This window comes from Rhinoraja longicauda, chromosome 8 (genome assembly GCF_053455715.1).
Source record: "Rhinoraja longicauda isolate Sanriku21f chromosome 8, sRhiLon1.1, whole genome shotgun sequence".
NCBI lineage: Eukaryota > Metazoa > Chordata > Chondrichthyes > Rajiformes > Arhynchobatidae > Rhinoraja > Rhinoraja longicauda.
Genome location: NC_135960.1, coordinates 38325434 through 38341052, shown reverse-complemented (window position 1 = coordinate 38341052; position 15619 = coordinate 38325434).

Below are 15619 nucleotides of genomic sequence, written 5' to 3'. Positions count from 1 at the left end.
TTCTTTTCTTTCTTCTGCTGCCCCTGCTTTTCCGTGCATTGTGAGGCGAAATTATCTTTCTGATGGCATTTGAAACACTCCCTGCCATATGCCGGACATTTCTCCTTCTTTCTCTCATGTTTGTATCCACAGTATTTGCACTGTATGGTTGGCTGGTATCGTTTCCCCTCATGTCTCACTGCACAGACATCTTGTCGCTGGTCCCCTACCAGGACATCAACTCTGGCCTTGGCCAGCACCGAAGCCTGGCATGCCTTCACACACTTTTCTAAGTCAAGTGAGGTTTCTCGGAGAAGTCTTTCCCGCAGCATGTCATCCCTTATGCCGCATATTATTCTATCACGTATCAGTGAATCCTTCAACTCTCTGAAACTGCAATGAGCTGCCAAGAGCTTCAGTTCTTTTAAAAACGAATCAAAAGTCTCCCCTCTCTCTTGGCTCCGCATAAAGAATCTATACCTGTCGACGGTCTCGTTCCTCACGGGTTGACAATGCTTTTCGAAAGCATCGAGTGCCTGCGCTAGCGTAACTTCTTGTACGTTGCCCTCCGGCGTCCGTGTCTCGAGCGTTTGGTAGAGCTCCCTCCCTTGCGGTCCAACTAGGTACATTAGCAGTTTCCTCATTGTCTTGTCCTCCTTCCCTTCCATGCTCAAATCAACATAGAGCTCAAACTCTTCTCTCCATTGTCTCCACTCCATTGGCAGGTCCCTTGCCTCAAAATTCATTTGCCTAGGGGGCTTCAGCTGCTCTATTCTCCTGATAAATCCGCCCCTCTATCAATGGAAATAATGTAGGCCCCACAGTCGTCTCTCAGCAGTAATTACTCACAAATGTCATCTGCTGTCGTCCTTTCGATTGATCCTGAAGCAGGCCCCGATCTGACACCATGTTTTGTTAGTGTGTTTCCGTTCTGTAACCTGCTACAGTACAGCTACACAACTAATTAACAGAGGAGTGGACCGGTAGGGGAATGACCCGGGTATTGCCTCCAGTGCCTTCAAGGTCAGCTGCAATGCCCTCATCCCCCGGGACACAGAGGTGGTCAGCTGAGGAAAAGGATGTCGGGTTGAGCGCCTGCAGCAGCCTGGGACTTACATGGGCTCACCTGGATTGGGGGCATATGGACTTTGCACTTTGGACTTTTTATTTTTTCATTGTAAATGGCGCCAAAATATGCTGACTATGCATTTGTGGGTTGTGCAAAAGAATTTCACTGTGCAGTGGCACTGACAGCAAAGAACCATTATTTAAAATGTATTTCCCTGCAAGAATTTCTGATGCATTATTTCTATTTAAGACATCACAGTAGGGAACAACTGAATATCAGCCTGAGGTGGATTTTGAGGTATATCTTGAGGTAATTTATATTCTCTGGAACATTCTCAGTCATTCTCATTAAAAAGCAAAAACCTGCAAATGTAATTCACATGGCTTAACGGTGCCCAGCTAACATCATTTAAACCTAACACAGAGAGTATATCACTTGAGTTCATCTCAAAGTGTTGGTTGTATCACCTGGGTACCAATCCTACTACAGCCAGTTTCCATTTACTACCGGCCGCCTACTTCAGTCAGGATCAAACCTAGGACTCTGGCGCTGTAAGGCTGCAACTCTACCGGTGCGCCATTGTGTCCCCCTAATCAGCTTTGCATTTACTGTTTTCATCACTGTGTCTATACTGTTTACTATATGAGTTCCATGTGAGTAAATAACTCCACTACACCTTAGTGACAATGAAGTAATCTGAGATCTGAATCTAAATCCATAACCTACTTCATCTATCTCAATAAAATCTGCTGTTCCTTTCTCCTCTGTTTATCTCGCTTCCTCTTGCGATGCATCTAAACCATGTGCTATGGCCTTCATAATCCTGCACCCATCCTTTCTATCTTCTACCTGTATTATGTAAAATTATTTCACCAGGTATATATGGTTTGTTTCTGAATATGACATCCTACAGATTCTTTGCCAATTACATAACATACATAACATAACATAACAACACTTTATTGTCACTCGGCACAACACCGAGCGAAATTTCAGCAGTCACACAAAATACAGCAAAAAAGAAAAGAACACAGGACACCCGACCCCAACACAAACATCCATCACAGTGACTCCAAACTCCCCTCACTGTGATGGAGGCAACAAAACTTCCCCTCTCTTCCCCCCGCACCCACGGACAGGCAGCTCGACCCCTACCGAGGCAAACGACACGCACAGCCCCCGCAAGGGGATGGAAGGCCCCCCGGCCGAGCCACCCCGGGCACCGAAACGTCCCGCGGCCACACCGGGCGATGTTAAGTCCAGCGGCCGAGCCGCACCGGGCACTGAAACGTCCCGCGGCCGCACCGGGCGATGTTAAGTCCAGCGGCCAAGCCACACCGGGCACTGAAACGTCCCGCAGCCGAGCCGCACCGGGCACTGAAACGTCCCGCAGCCACACCGGGCACTGAAACGTCCCGCTGCCGAGCCGCACCGGGCACTGAAACGTCCCGCAGCCACACCGGGCACTGAAACGTCCCGCAGCCACACCGGGCACTGAAACGTCCCGCAGCCACACCGGGCACTGAAACGTCCCGCAGCCACACCGGGCGATGTTAAGTCCAGCGGCCAAGCCACACCGGGCACTGAAACGTCCCGCACCCGAGCCGCACCGGGCACTGAAACGTCCCGCAGCCACACCGGGCGATGTTAAGTCCAGCGGCCGAGCCGCACCGGGCACTGAAATGTCCCGCGGCCGAGCCGCGCCTGCGATGTTAAGGCCCACAGCCGAGCCGCGCCCCGGGGAAGAGACCCAATAAAAGAAAGGTTTCCCCCCGCCCCCCCCACCCACCCCACAACCCCCCACCCCCACCACACATACACAGCCAAAAACAGAAACAAAAACCATCCCAACACCGACACAAACAAAAAAAAAAGAAAAAAAGACAACAGACTGCCAGAGAGCCGCAGCCGTTAGGCGCAGCCAACTCCTGTAAAATATTAATGTCTTACTGCTTTTTGTCCACTTTCTTAAGTATTAACTTCTTTTCACGTTGGGTTTATCCACAAATTTTAAGACTATACTTCTAATTGCTAATCATGAAAATGGTGAAAACAGTTATCCCAACTCATAGCCCCTTTGAATCACCACCTCTCACAATTCAAGTTACATATTTTTTCCTTTTTCCTCTAAGCTGAATGAATTACTGAACACATTGCTGCTTTAAATTTCATCTGCCACCTATCCAGCCAATTTTATTAGTATGTCTGTCCTAAAATCTGCTGCTATCTACGGCACTGTTTTCCACATTTCCCTTGAGTCTCTCAGCATTTGAAACCTTTGAAAACTATATCCTGGATAACCAAATCATTACATTTATATTCAAATAGGCTGTGGTCCCAAAGTTATTGCCCAGGGAAACAACATTTTAAATATCTCTTCAATCTGAAAAGTGGCCAATGTTGAGTCTTTGTTGACATGGTTCTTATTATTGCAAGGGCCTTGGTTTCATTAAGCAGTGTTTGATCAAATGCCAGTTTAGAAACCAAACTATATCAACCACACAATCCTTTTGACTTTAGAGATAAGGCAGGAAACAGGCCCTTTGGCCCATCGATCCCCATGTACATTACCACTATCCTACACACTGGGGACAATTTACAATCTTAGCAAAGCCATTAACCTACAAACCTGTACGTCTTTGGAATGTGGGAGGAAACCAGAGCACTCGGAGAAAACCTACAGTCACGGGGAGAATGTCAAAACTCCGTACAAACAGCACAGATAGTCAGGATTGAACTTGGGTCTTTGACACTGCAAGGCAGCAGCTACTGCTGCACCACTGTGCCATACAAACCTCTTCTCCTTGACTTTAATAACATTTACAATTTAATCAAACTTGATTTGCCTTCCACAAACTTGTGTTTTTTTTTAGATTAGATTTAGAGATACAGCGCGGAAACAGGCCCTTCGGCTCACCGAGTCCGCGCCGCCCATCGATCCCCGCACATTAACACTATCCTACACACACTAGGGACAATTTCTTTTTTACATTTACCCAGTCAATTAACCGACCTACCTGTACGTCTTTGGAGTGTGGGAGGAAACCGAAGATCTCGGAGAAAACCCATGCAGATCACAGGGAGAACGTACAAACTCCATACAGAGGGCACCCATAGTCAGGATCGAACCTGAGTCTCCTGCGTTTTCAAATATAATAATACACACTTTCACTCTGCCCATGCACAACAAACTATGCATAACAAACTTTGCCCTAAGGAAGTCAACCAGCTGAAGATCACTGCTAGTGGAAAGACATTTCTGATGGCATGAGTGACACATACTGCACATCCCTTCCAAAATATCAAAATGGTCATTTCAAATAGTGATACAGAGTAGAATTAAATCAAAATTCCCAATAAAAACGAGTAACTGCTGCTTCCAAAGAAAAAAACGTATGAATTTTGTGCAGTTTTGAATATCTCAGGATATTTTGGACTGAAACCTAGACATGTACACGAAGTCTAAGGCAGTTTAATTCTCATGTTATTTCTCATGATTTAGAGTCACACAGCACAGAAACAGGCCCCTCCGCCCAACTCATCCATACCGACCAAGGTGCCTCATCTAAGCCTGCATTAGCTTAGATGAGGCACCTTGCATGAGGCTACCATTAGCCTGCATTTGGCCGATATCCCTGTAAACCTTTCCTACCCATGTACCTGAAAAAGTGTTTTCATATGACATAGAAGGAGGCTCTTTAATCTGTCCAATCTACACCAGCTCTCAGATCTATTCTACCAATCCCATTCCCCCAATTATTTTCCTAGAACCTATTCTCCCTTCTGATTCTCCAACCACAGGCGGCACGGTGGCGCAGCGATAGAGTTGTTATCTTACAGCGCTTGCTGTGCCAGAGACCCGGGTTTGATCCCGACTACCGGTGCTGTCTGTACGGAGTTTGTATATTTTCCCCGCGACAGCGTGGGTTTTCTCCGAGATCTTCAGTTTCCTCCCACACTCCAAAGACGTACAGGTTTGTAGGTTAATTGGCTTGGTATAAGAGTAAATAGTCCCTAGTGCATGTAGGATAGTGTCAATGTGCGGTGATTGCTGGTCGATGCGGACTCGGTGGGCCGTAGGGCCTGTTTCCACGCTGTATCTCTAAACTAAAAAACTAAACTGAATCACTACCTGCACTCTTCGGGTAATTTACAGCAACCAATTAATCTCCTAGCCAGCTTGTCTTTGGATTGTTGGAGGAAACTACAACACCCAGGGGAAACCCCACAGTTGCATGGAGAACATGCATACTTCATACAAACAGCAGTGGTGATTAGAATCAAATCAGGCCTGTTGAAGCTGTGAGATAGCAGCACTAACGGCTGCTTGAAACCAAATGGAAAAAGAGATTCCTCAATTATTACTAAGAGCAATAATTTCTCAGAGTATATAACTATTTTTCAAACATTCATATCCTTTCAATTGAGTATATAATAGACATTCAGCATTCTGGTGTACTGTAGCTGACCACTTTTAAAAGTTTATTTTGGCACATCAATTTTTATATACTGCCAAATTAAATTGAATTATATCATATTAAGACTTATTTTGAGACTATAATCCTTTCCAGTGCATTGGATATATTCTCAGATCTAGTCCTTGGCAAAGGATGGTGGGTAAATGGAATGAGCTGCCAGAGGAGGTAGATGAATCTGCAACAACATTTAAAAGCCATTTGGACAGGTACATGGATAGGAACGTTTCAGAGGGATATGGGCCATACGCTGGCAGGTGGAACTAGTGTAGATGGAGCACCTTGGTTGGCATGAGCAAGTTGGGCCAAAGGGCTTGTTTACGTGCTCAATAACTCCATTACTCTATGACTTCAGGGCTCAATTGCCACTCCATTCTGGTTCATCTCCCTCAGGATGGTAGCAGCACTAAACTACTGAGGAGCAAAATAACGGGCGCATTTCCAGTCTCTAATTAATATCCAACAATTCTTTAAACAAATGAAGAATTCTTTATGTAAATGAAAGCATAAGAACTATAAACACTTTTCCTTCTTTTGAGGGAGTTTACGCTGAGAAGACAGAACTTTGTGTTCAGAAGGACTATGTGGTGATAATTTCTACCAGTGTTGCCATAGACTGGTGCATCTATGACATGTTGATTGGTGAGCATAAGATCATTTGGGTTTATTCCTCATGATAGTTTGCACACCATCTGCCACTTACACTCTTGAGAACTTGGTCAGTGCAATCAGTGGAGGTAATCAATACTCTAGTTACCCATCAAGAGTGCAGTGTGGGTCCTTGTTGCTTTCAATTCTTGTTCCAGATGTTATTCGGCATGTAGGAGCATTGTTTATTTGAGTTTAATTTAGAGATACAGTGTGGAAATAGGCCCTTCGGCCCACCGAGTCCATGCCGACCAGCGATACCAGCACATTAACAGTATCCTACACATACTAGGGACAATTTACACATACCAAGAAACCAAACCCAAGCCAATTAACCTACAAACCTGTACGTCTTTGGAGTGTGGGATGAAACTGAAGATCTTGGACAAAACCCATGCGGTCACGGGGAGTATGTACAAACTCCCCGTTCTGGCACCTCCTGTAGTTGGGATGGAACCCGCCTCTCTTGCGCTGCAAGCACTGTAAGGCAGCAACTCTACCGCTGCGCCACCGTGCCGCCCATTCGTTTATCAACAGATGGCAATCATGAAGAGCTATCCTTGTCAATGTTTGAATTGATGCAACTAGATCTCATAGGAGCAGGTACATTGGTGAAAATTCACTAGCTACTCTCTCCCAACTATACCACTCTCCATTGTACCACTTCTATTGGGTCTGACTTTTTCAGGAAGCAGGATATACCCAAGGATTATGATGGAGGGTATCAATGAAGAAGGATTTTTATAGTGTGTTACAGTGATAGCTGTATCAAGGTTCAATCCAGTCTTCGGGTGCTAACTGTGTGGAGTTTGAACATTTCTCCCTAATGCTGCAAAGGTTTTCTCTGAATTTTCAAGTTGGTGAGTCTTACATTAGAGGTGGGGAAATTATTGGGGAAGATTTGTAGAGATAGAATCTACCCATATCTGGGAAAGCATAGATTTACTTAGGATAGCATGGCTTTAAGCGAACGAGATCATGTCTTAAACTTACTTGAGTTTTATGAGCTGGGGACAAAGGTGATTACTGAGGGAAGGGCTGTGGATGCTGTACACATGAAATTAAGTAAAGCTTTTGACATGGTGTCTCATAGAAGGCTGATTCAGAAGATTAAGGGTATGGGATCCATGAAGATTTAATAGATTGGATTCAAAATTTTCTTGGCAGAAAGTAACAATGAAGGGGTATTATTCTGACTGAAAATCTGAGATCAGTGATGTTCCATGATGACCAGTGCTGGGACCTCTGTAGTTTATGATATACATAATTGACTTGGACAAAAAAGTAAGCTTGAAAATGACATTAAAAGTTAGTGGAGTTGTGGATCATGAGGAAAGTTGTCCAAGGATTCAACTGGATATGGACTGGTAGGAAATATGGGCAGAGTATGGCAGGTGGAGATTAATCCGGACAAGTGTGAGGTTTGCACTTTGGGAGGTCAAATATAAGAGGAATGTATACAGTAAATGACAAGACCTTTAGGTCTTGTAGAGGGATCTTGGGTTGAAGTCCAAAGCTGCCTGAAAGTGCCAACACACGTAGTGGTAAAAAAAAGAAGGTGTATGGCGTGCTTGCTTTCCATTAAAATGCCGAGTATAAAAGTTGGAAAGTTTCGTATAAACTAGACCAAGTGGACCCATTGGGCCCAAACCTCTCCTGCATTGGTGCAGCACCCTCTCCTCCCCCCACCCCCCCTCCCCTCTCCCCTCTCCCCATCCCCTCCCCCTCTCCCTTCCCCTCTCCCCTTCCCCCCTCCCCACCCCCCGTCCCCCTCCCTTCCTCCTCTCCCCTGCCCTCCCCCATCCCCTCCCCACCTCCCTCCAACCCCCCTCCCCCTCCCCTCTCCCTTCCCCTTTCCCCCACCATTCCCCTCAACCCCCCTTATCATCCTCCCCCCCTCCCTCCCTCCCTCTCCCCTCCCTCGCTAGGAGATAGATTTAAACTTTAAAATGTGAATAACTTTAAAAATATAACACCAATTTCAATGAAACTTCTTCCATTAGCACCAAAGGAACGACGGTGAGTAAGATGGGCCTAAAATTGCCGTGCTATCATGTTCCGTTTTGGCTGTAGTTCAGGAACAAACAAACAAACAAACAAGAGTAGATGCTGCAGCCATAAAAAACTTTGGTTCGACCACATTTGGAATTTTGTGTGCAGTTCTGGTAGCCACATGGCACAGAAGAATATCACCAGGATTTTGCCTGGATTAGAGAGCATTCGTTATAAGGTGAGGTTGGAATAATTGAATTGTTTTCTCTTGAATATTAAAGGCTGATGGGTGATCTGATCGAAGTGTACAAAATAATGAGGAAACATAAAAAGGATAGATAGTCAGAGTGTCTTTCCCAGGGTGGAAATGTCAAATGCTAGAGGGGGTGGGTTCAAGATGAGAAGGGTAAAATGTAAAGGTGGTAAGCTGACACAGAGAATAGTATATGCCTGGGACATGTGCCAGGAGAAATGGTAGAAGCAGATACAATAGCAACATTTAAGAGACATTTAAAATGTATAAACAGGAAGGGAATGGAAAGATATCGATCATGTATAGCCAGATGTGTCATTTGAATTGGCATCATGGTGTGCACCCAAAGGGCTTATTTCTATGCTGCATTGTTCTATCACAAAAATGTGCAAGTTGGTAGGTTAATTGACCACTGTAAATGGTCCCTAGTGTGTAGATACAGCATACAATGTAGGGGGGGGGGTTGATGGGAACATGGAGAGAAACAAATAGATTAGGGTAGGATGTGTAAAAATGGGTGCTTGATGGTCAGATGATTCCCTGCAATATTTTGCAATGACACTATCAACAATAGTTTTTGAGCCATTGTTGTTTACATCAGTTTTGTTTCTTCTTATTTCTTGATTCTTTAATTAATTGAACTCATGTTTCTGGCTGGTTTGTTCAGGCCTCTGGATTATTGGTCTGGAAGGAGCACTAAAATCTAATGGGGTAATTAAGCAGTTTGTGGTACTGGCTTACCATGCTTTGACTTCTCCTGGTGCTCCATTCTACAGCAACATCTAGCCATCCCTTCTTTGCAAACTTATTCCTTTCATCTTTCCCGAGCTTTCCAGGCTCTACCATGATAACAATGTAGAGTTTTGAGGCAGCTTTACCTCATCTATTCTGAATTATTTGTTTCATTATCTGGTCACATTTACAAGGTTCCCTAAATAGTGGAACTGAAATGGAATTGTCCACAGGTCAGCATAGCTGCCCAGCTCAGGGGAGCAAAGAATGTGAAAGCAGTGAATAAACACCATGCATGGCCTGGCCTGGTGGTGCAGAGGTAAAGCAGCTGCCTCAGCTCCAGAAATCCAGGGTAGATAATTGCTCTGGTTCCTCACTGGCTTGCCAAGTTGGTGGGTGAATTACATACTGTAAGTAACCCTGAGAGTGTGTGAGTGGTGGAAGAATCAAATGGAGTTGATGGGCATGTGAAAGACAATAAGTCACAAGGAAATAAGCAAAGGATTGAGGTTCAAAGCTCTGGGGTAACTCAGGCAGCATCTCTGTTGCTGTCTGTTGCTGTTCTCTCCTAAATTACCAAATCTTCATGTCTTTCACCATGGTAAAAACAGAGAGAAAATATTCATTCAGGACCTTTTCCATCTATTGCAGCTCTGCACGGAGATGACCGTTTTGGTTTCTGAGGGGCTTTATTCTATCTCCAGTTACCCTCTTTCTCTTAATGTGCTTCAAACATCTAGTTGGATTTTCCTTAATATTATTTGCCAGAGCTATCTCCTTCCCCTTCTTGCCCTCCTGATTTCCTTCTTAAGTATGCTCCACAGTTCCTGAAACTCCTCCAGGGATATACTTAATCCTGGCTGCGTATACCTGTCCCATGCCTCCTTCTTTTTCCTGACCAGAGCCTCAATTTCTCTTGTCACCCAAGCTTCCCTACACCATCTGTCCCGCCCTTCACCATAACAGGAGCATGCATGCCCTGAATTCCTGTTATCATACTTTTTAAACCATCTCACTATCGGGACATTCCTTTGGCCACAAACAACTTACTCTAATTAACGAGCAAGTTCCTGTCGTTTGCCATAAAAGTTGCCTTTGCCGCAAATTTAGATTTTTAATTTGTGGACCTGCCCTGTCTTTATCCATAACTATTTAAAAGTTAATAAAAACAGTGTCACTGGTCCCAAAAGGTTCACCCATTGATATTTCAGTCACTTGCATTTGTGAGGCCCTCTAAATATTTCCTGAGGACATTTTCCTGAGCACATTTGACAAATTCCACCCAGTCTATGCACTTAGCATAATGACAGTCCCGGTCTCTATTGGGAAAGTTAAAATCCCCTACTAGAACAACCTTCTTAGTCTTGCACCTGCTGGCAATCTCTTGACATATTTGTCCTTCCAATTCCCATTGAATATTTGGGGACCTAGAGTACACTCTCAATAAGCTGGTCATCCACTTTTTATTTCTCTGCTCTGCTCGTACAACCACAAAATAGCCATGTAGCCCTCACTGGACAAACCATCCCTGACATTCTCATTAATCAATAAAGCAACACTCCCTTCTCTTTTACCCACACCTCTATCTCTTCTGTAGTATCTGTACCTTGGAACAGTAAACTGCCAGACTTGTCCCTCTTTTAGCTATGTTTCCGTAATGGCTACAATGTCCCAATTGCATTTAACTTGTCCATCCCCGGAGTTCATCTGCCTTACCCGACAGGCTCTCGCATTAAAATAAATGCGATTTGTTCCAGAATCTTTCATGTTCCCTGCCATGCTCCTGCCTATCCTGTCCATTGAACAAGTGTTTCATAAGTGATGGGAGCAGCATTAGGCCATTTGGCCCATCAAGTCTACTCCACCATTCAATCATGGCTGATCCACCTTTCCCTACAAACCCCATTCTCCTGCTTTCCCCCATTACTCCTGACACCAGTACTAATCAAGAATCTATCTATCTCTGTCTATTTATTTTCTGTCGTTAAAATATCCATTGACTTGGCCTCCACAGCCTTCTGTGGCAATGAATTCCACAGATTCACTACCCTCTGACTAAAGAAACTCCTCATCATCATCCTAAAGGAACATCCTTTCATTCTGAGGCTATTCCTCTGATCCTAGACTCTCCCTCCAGTGTAGAGGCCCAGTACAGTCAAACACTTATCATTCTCGTAAACCTCCTCTTGACTCTTTCCAGCACCAGCACATCCTTCCTCAGACATGGGGCCCAAAATTGCTCTCAATACTCCGTGCAGTCTGACCCGCACCTTATAGAGCTTCAGCTTTACAATCCTGTTTTTGTATTCTCGTCCTCTCGAAATAAATGCTAGCATTACGTTTGCCCTCCTTACTACCGTTTCAACTTGCAAATTAACTTTTTGGGAATCCTGCATCAGCACTCCCAAGTCCCTTTGCACCTCTGATTTCTGAATTCTCTCCCCATTTAGAAAATAGTCGACGCCTTTATTCCTACTACCAAAATGCATGACTCCAAATTTTACTTTGCCATCTGCCACTTCTCTGCCCACTCTCCCAACCTGTCCAAGTCCATCTGAAGTCCCTGCTTTCTCTACACTACCTGCCCCACCACCTATCTTTGTATCATCTGCAAACTTGGCCACAAAGCCTTCAATCCCCTCATCAAAATCATTTAAATACAATGTGAAGAGCAGTGCCCCAGCACCGAGCCATGTGGAAATCTGCCAGTCACTGGCAGCGAACCAGAAAAGGCCCGCTTTATTGCCACTCTCTGCCTTCCGCCATCCAGCCATGCTAGTTTCTTCCCTTTAATTTTAATGGTGCAAAATCTGAATCCCTGTCCCCAGCAACAACTCCTTAGCCATGTATTCAAAGACAGACAAAGTTTTGATGATTTATCTTTTATCTGAAACATTAATTATATTGTTTACAGTGTACTATGTTTACAGAGTCTGTTGTGCTGCTGCAAGGAAGAATTCCATGGTTCTATCTGGGACATATGACAATAAAACTCTTATTCTGTTTCTTACTCCACAGATGCTGCCAGAGCTGCTGAATATTTCCAGCATGTGCAGCGATTTTCATTCACCGCCTAAACATTGCATTTATCTGGTACCTGAAATAACAATGGCACTTACTTGCAGTAATGTGCCAGAATATAACTAAAACCAATCCCTTCAATGCTGAAGCCTTCTTCACATTTCTCAGCATTTTTGATTATGTGACTGTAGATTCTGATACATTTTTGTGTCAAGTAGGGATGGCACATGCACAAAAGCAGAAATCACTATTTATTTTTAGCATGGTAATAAATATGTCACATGTGTTTTGAGTGAAATAAAAAAACTTCCTACGAGCTCGATGCCCAATAGCCGAAAATGTACTTCCCATAAAAAAATTATCAGACGGTTGTAATGTAGGAAACGTTGCACCCAATTTGAACTCAGTAAGCTCCCACAGGGCGGCACGGTAGTGCAGCGTTAGAGTTGCTGCTTTACAGCGAATGCAGCGCCGGAGACTCAGGTTCGATCCTGACTACGGGTGCTGCACTGTAAGGAGTTTGTACGTTCTCCCCGTGACCTGCGTGTGTTTTCTCCGAGATCTTCGGTTTCCTCCCACTCTCCAAAGACGTACAGGTATGTAGGTTAATTGACTGGGTACAATGTAAAAATTGTCCCTAGTGGGTGTAGGATAGTGTTAATGTACGGGGATCGCTGGGCGGCGCGCACTTGGTGGGCCGAAAAGGCCTGTTTCCGCGCAGTATATATATGATATGATATGATGATATGCAATAAAATCTTAATTATGGGCTAATTCCCCTCAGTCATCTTAATTGAAGGATATTGGCTGAGACTCAGGGAAGAATTCTTCTTCAAAACAGTGCATGAGATTATTTTTACACACCCCTTAGGGGACAGACAGTTTAGTAATTCCTCCAAGAGATAAATAGCAAACAAATAGGATTGAAGAATAACAGAATGAGTAAATATTTTACACTGTCGTGATACAGAGTGTTAAGGTTTTCCAGAAGTCTGCACACATGTCAAGTTGTCTCAAACAGGCATTTCTACATTTAACAAATTCTCTCATGGTTGAGACAACTCCAATTACTTTTTTTTCAGATTTGAAAGCCTAAAATAAGCAACGGTAAACCCTTTATGGCTAGTGTTGACGTAGTACAAGAATTATTTAAGCCATGCAAGTTTATACAAGGCTTGTGGTATTCATGTGCAGCAGAGAAACATAACTTGTCACCTGCTTCTTCCCCACCACCGCCCCTGCCCGCCCACAGCTCCCCTTCACTGCCCAGCTCATCTAATCACCATTGTCTGGCTTATGTCAGATGCACAGAAAGGAATGTGTTTACTGCTCACTATTCCTAATAAGTAAAAGTACATTGCTTCAATACTGAAAACAGAGTGCCAAATTAGCAAAACCATAACAAAAAGCTTTCCTATTGTTTATGTTGCAAGTAAGATAACTCGCCAGAGCAAGTACTAATGTGCATTTCTTGACACGTGTGCTATCTCTGCTGAGCTGATCTGACGTTCACTGTAAAGAATGTTCTCTCCCCCTCGTCCTTGCTCAATTTTGCTGGAGTTTTCAGTCCTGACCCCTGACAAACTACACAAACTTGGCTCTGCTTGCTTTGGTAAATACAGCCTGTGCTACAAATTGAGATGGGGATTGTGAGCCCCGCAGGCTCCCAAGGGAGTACTAAACAGACCTGCCCTGCTTCTTCCGAAATTCCTATCTCCTATGCTGAGAAGCTGTTCCCATACAATGCAAAATATAACAGGCTACAGAGTCTTGCGTATCACAAGCATGATTCTTGCCCTCTACATTTCTTCCCTCTCTTTTTGCGTTGGGTGCATTGGACCATTGATGGCAAATCTTACTCATGTTATGAAGGTGAAGTGCTAGGGTGACTAACTAACTAACTAGCTATTCATCTCAAGGTTGCACAGCCATCTAGCTATGGTCAAATGTTTAGCTGGTTTATTTCTTAAGAAGAGAGGTGACCCATCTATACAGTCTGAAGAAGGGTCTCAACCCGAAACGTCACCCATTCCTTCTCTCCAGAGATGTCGCCTGTCTCGCTGAGTAACTCCAGCATTTTGTGTCTACCTTCAATTTAAACCAGCATCTGCAGTTGTTTCCTACACATCCTGACCCATCGATATATTCACTGCAGATGATATTTCACTCAAGATCCGTGGGCATCAGTAACCATCCTACGGCTTGTGACAAATCCTGTGATTTTCATCCTGAGCTGGGTCAAGGAGTGCTGCAGGCCCAGGACAAGATACATGAAACAGCATTTCCTTTCCTGCTCCTGCTCAATTTGCTTTTTTAAATGTACAGATATTCCAGTTGCACTGTTAAATTGTTAAACCATCAGACATGCAACTCCGAACATTGCAGATAAGTTCACACAAGCTTTGCAACAATGGCAACCTCCTGGCAACACTGCTCCAAATTATGAATGGAGCTAATCAGCCAATGTTGACATTGGTCCAACACCGTCATTAACTGCAGTGGGAGCCGCAAGCATGATCACACCTTGGAACAGAACTGTCTGCTCCATCCAATACTTTGCATAGAAACTGACACAGAAAACATTGGGAACATTTTTCCTGCATCTAGCTTGTCCAGTCCTTTTATAATTTTATATGTTTCTATAAGATCCCCTCTCATCCTTCTAAACTCCAGTCCCGCCATCCCAGGGATCAATCTCGTGAACCTACGCTGCACTGCCTCAATTACAAGGATGTCCTTCCTCAAATTAGGAGACCAAAACTGTACACAATACTCCAGATGTGGTCTTACCAGGGCCCTATACAACGGCTGAAGAACCACTTTACTCCTATACCGAAATCCTCTCGTTATGAAGGCCAACATGCCATTAGCTTTCTTCACTGCCTGCTGTACCTGCACACCAACTTTCAGTGACTGGTGTACAAGGACACCCAGGTCTCACTGCACTGCCCCCTTACCTAACCTGACACCATTGAGATAATAATCTGCCTCCTTGTTTTTGCTGCCAAAATGGAGAACCTCATATTTATCTACATTATACTGCATCTGCCATGCATCTGCTCACTCACTCAACCTGTCCAGGTCACCCTGCAACCTCCTAACATCCTCTTCACAGTTCACACTGCCACCCAACTTTGTGTCATCTGCAAACTTGCTAGTGTTACTTCTAATTCCTTCCTCCAAATCATTAATATATATGGTAAGTAGTTGCGGCCCCAACACCGAGCCTTGCAGCACTCCACTCGCCTTTTCCTGCCATTCTGAAAAGGACCCGTTTACTCCTACTCTTTGCTTCCTGTCTGCCAACCAATTCTCTATCCATGTCAAGACTCTACCTCCAATATTATGAGCTCTAATTTTGCTCACCTATCTCCTGTGTGGAACCTTATCAAACTAGCCTCTCAAAGTATTTCATGATGGTGGATGTCAAGGCCACTGGACAGCCATCAT